This window comes from Salmo salar, chromosome ssa15, assembly GCF_905237065.1.
Source record: "Salmo salar chromosome ssa15, Ssal_v3.1, whole genome shotgun sequence".
Taxonomy (NCBI): domain Eukaryota; kingdom Metazoa; phylum Chordata; class Actinopteri; order Salmoniformes; family Salmonidae; genus Salmo; species Salmo salar.
The window spans coordinates 19625315-19629680 of record NC_059456.1 but is presented as its reverse complement, the minus strand read 5'-3'; the positions used below and the strand labels follow the sequence as shown (position 1 = coordinate 19629680).

Here is a 4366-nt window from a genome sequence, read left to right as displayed (position 1 = left end):
GGAGCCAGACCAGCGAGGAGCCAGACCAGCGAGGAGCCAGACAGACCAGCCAGACCACAGACCAGAGAGAGGTTAGTGGAGCAGTTGGTTAAATACCCTGAGCCCAGGTGGCTCCAATCACACCAGCTGCAAGCACTAACGACCCTCCTCTGCCTGCAGGGGGAACCACCCCTGCACTGCAGAGGAGGAGCCGTGACACTATGTTGAAATTATTTGTTTCACGTTAATTATTGGACTAGCTAGCCTACTGGCACGGGAGAGATCACGTTTGTAAAATGATACATCGTTGCACATGTCATAGAGGCAGACAGTAGATTTGTACAACTCCCTCAAAGCAAACAATCAGTATCCAGGATCCAAACAACCAGTTTTATTATTTTATTTGTCTGTGTTCTATTTTTTTTTTGCATCTTACCAACAATTAGTCAAAACTTTTAAGGTAAAAAAATAAACTATGTCATAAAATACATCTTGATAAAATAGATGGCGCTGTGTTTTCATGGAAAACCAGAAAGAAATGTCACCTTACAGTAAAATGATGTCCACATTACTCAAACTGTAATTTCACCTGTTAATAAGACACACAATCTGATATCAGTATCCTCACAAACCACAGTCTAGTTTCACATTTATATTTAAGGATGGAAAAACAAAGATATAGCACCCCTTTTTTTAATCAAATGGTACGATTTTGCATGCATTTAATTTTGATACAAGGACAACAATATATATCTTTTTCAAGAGGGTGAACAGCCCTCACAGGTGCACCAATATATATATAAATATATAAATATATATACAAATATATATATATGGAAGATGTTGATACTGTTACAGACACAGTAACCATTTAATTTGGTGCTAAAGGTTAAATGTTAACAAAACATCATAAGAAGCACAACAAAACATCAGGACGGTAGATGAATAGACCTTATTGGTTCAATATCAACCTCACAGGCCGTGTTTTTTCTCAGACACACATTAAGCCTAGTCCTGGACTAAGAAGCACATTCAAAGGAGGAATCATCCTTGAACACTGCTTTTTAATCGAAGACTTAAGGCTTAATCTGTGTGTGGGGAAACCACCCCTATATGTATATGTCCCACCAGTCCCATAACAGTGTCACAAGGTCAACAGTGTGGGAGAGTTCAGATTACCGTTCATCAAATCAGATCTACTGCCAACACCTCCTTTGAGGGTCTCAGAGCTGGAGTTGCAACTCCTGTCCCCGCCAAAGAGTCTATCTCTGAGTAATTCAAACTAAACACAGAGCGGTAACCGCTACAGGTAGGACTGTCACTGGAAGTCATCATCGTAGGGGTACAGAGGGGCTCCAGATTGTTGGCCACCGACTTGTACAGGGTCTCCCAATCTGAGAGGCAGAAGGGGCCCCCGAGGAGGTCGATGTCGGGGACGGACGGGGCGGTCTCAGGGGCCACAGCCATGTTGAGTTCCAGGCTAGGGACCAGGTTGTCTAAGTCATCCTGGTCGAAGTTTAGGTCCTCCATGGGTTCTTCCTCAGCGCTGGAGCACAGCAGGATGTTGGAGTTACCCAAGATGGCCGACGCAGAGATGGAGATGCTCGAGGGGACCACAACAGTTTCCATGTCCTGAAGCGAAGGAGTGTCGGACACAGTCACTAGTGTTGCATTTCCCTCTGGGAGTTGGAGTTTGTCTTCGTTCTCCAAGATGGAGAGCAGTTGGGGGGAATCCGGAGGGTCCTGAAGCATGCGGTCAATGTCATCGTCGATGTCTTCTTCCACGTTGTCTTCAGCGGCGGCTAGTTTGCAGGCTGGCTGGTGGGCGGATAGGATCTGTTCCAGACTCTCTTTCTCTTTCAGGAGGTTGGCTATCTCTGTCTGCAAGGCCTCTTTGTCCTCTTCAAGCTGATCAGTTTCCTATAAGGAGAGAACCACACATGAATAAATTACCATGTTTATGAAATGCCAGTTTAAAAAAAAGATACATGGTCTAGTAAGAAGTATGGAGAGCATCAATCACTTTGGGTAAAAAAATTTTTTTTAAAACATTGCAAATCCATTCTGCTAAGCATCTCCACATGACAGTTTCACATGAGAAAAAAGTGTATTTACGGCTTGCAGGGTGTCAGTAAGCTCCCTCCGTCTGTTGCGACACTTGGCCGCGGCGACTTTATTCCTCTCTCTCCTGATCTTCCTCCTCTCGTCCTCTTCTGATGTAGCCTGGACCAGTCACAACAAAAGAGAACCCTCTAAATGCATAAGGAATCTTGCCATTGCATCACTTTGCCCTTATTAAGGCTAATTCAATATTTGGCAAAGGGTAGCCATAAAATAGCCTATACATCTTTTAATGCAGTGTCAGAAAATATACCATGGTTGCTGACTGTAGACTTTCCTTGGCTAGGCTACACATTGAGTGAGTAACCAGTTCGATACTAGACCTATAGAACACTGTGTGTATGCTGCACCATTGGCACAGTCTGTCCGGTCACGTGCACACACACACACACACACACACACACACACACACACAGCACATTAGACCATTCAGGACTGCATAGTAAAAAATTATATCGAAATTGTCCATGATATATAACACAGCTAACCTGGTTTTTCCCTTTCTTGCTGGTGGATTGTTCCTTGCTCCCTCCCGCTCTTGAAGATGACTGGGTTGCGCCATGAGCACTTGTAGGCTTTGCGCTGCTGGAGGGGGAGGAGGGGGAGGAGAGGGAGGCAGATGCTGAGATGACGGTGGTCGGTTGGACCATCCACTGCAGATCCGAGAAGGCTGAGATTGCAGTCACTGTAGGAACAAAGGGAGACTGCCGTGGACAGTCTGTTTCACCGCAGACATTCTGCAAAGACAACACAAGGAATGTTGAATTGATTAAATCTAATAGACTCGGATGACATGCGTGGTTGACCTTTCCAAAAAGGGCGTGATGTGCATCAATGATTTAGTTATAGCACAATTGATGGTGTATCTATAGCTAATTATGTACTAATTTACAACATCAATAATTAGGGTTTGATGTCACGCAATTTTTATTTTATTTTATGATTCAGGGGAAAAACCCATTGAGGCCAGGGGCTCATTCACAGTAACACAACCGTAAAAAAAAATCGATAGTCCATCTCATGATGCCAATAAAAGCTAAACCAATCATCATCATCATCATAAACCATCGTCATCACCATCTTCATGATGATCACCATCCTCATCATCTATTGGCATGATGGCATCAGTCAAGTCTTCAATTATCATTTGGTAAACATGGACCGCCTATATACCGCTCCAGGAATGTCAGGAATTTGAAGGTGATCAGCCAACAGTCTGACGACGGTGGCATGTAGGCAGGCCTATATGGTACCTACTCAATAAGGGCTTTTTCAACATGCCATAAACATCTGGATAGGCTGTGTGTCGCAGTAAAGGAGCTAACATTGGAGCCCTACATAATTTCTATCACGAGCGGTTCACGGTCTAGTAGGCAAATAGGCTGCAGATTCAGAATCACTCTAAATTAATATGCAAATAAAAAATATATATATAAAAATTAAACTTAATGCAACACAGACACAATGAACATTTCCAAATAATCCTCCAACGCAGTTCCATGTAGATTTTCTTTATTTTTTTCTTCTAATATGACTCCATTCGTACCTGAGACGTGCTGCTGTCTACTGATGATGCGCTCGTGAGTGAGCTCGGAGACCGCTGACTGCAAGCGGGTATGTCTCCGGTAGGCGATGCTAAACTGCTGCTTCTCGTGCTGCTGCTGCTGCTGCTGGACGAGCTCGAGACATTGTAGTTTGGGCTCGAGTCTGGATACATGATGATGTGTATCAATAAAGCATAAAAACAAATCACTATTCCTCCTATATTATAGGCTATTATCGACCGTGCTGCTGTTCTATCGCCTCTGTGCATCACTTTTTTTTCTGGGTTCTTTCACGTGAATGGTAGTTGGTGCAGATAGTACAGCGCGCCTCCTTTTATAGTGAGCTGGAATTTTATGAATGAAATCTGTGTGGAGAGAACGTACCATTCCACAAAGAGAGAAGGGTGTAGTTGGGTAGAATCAACAGGCTTGTTTTTTTTATCAATGGAGCAAGCAATATTAACTATACATTTTAACTGAGAGTTGAGAGCAGTCGAACTGTTATCCAAATTAATTAGGCACATTATTAAAATATGACCAAATGTTTACATATTAAGCACCCCTCTTCAAGAAATGGATACTTACATTGTAACCACCACCAACGTATTATTAATGATCTACGTCACATCATATAGCAAGCAACAGTGTGCAGCATTTGCATTAGGCACGTTGTAGCCTACGTTCCTTTTGTAAAAAAAAAAAAAACATTGTTTCGTAATACA

At 42.9% G+C, this 4366-nt stretch overlaps 1 pseudogene; it reads right to left on the bottom strand.

Moving 5' to 3' along the window:
- Positions 1–392: 392 nt before the first annotated feature.
- On the bottom strand, positions 393–3994 carry LOC106571032 (proto-oncogene c-Fos-like; annotated as a pseudogene).
- Positions 3995–4366: the final 372 nt, after the last annotated feature.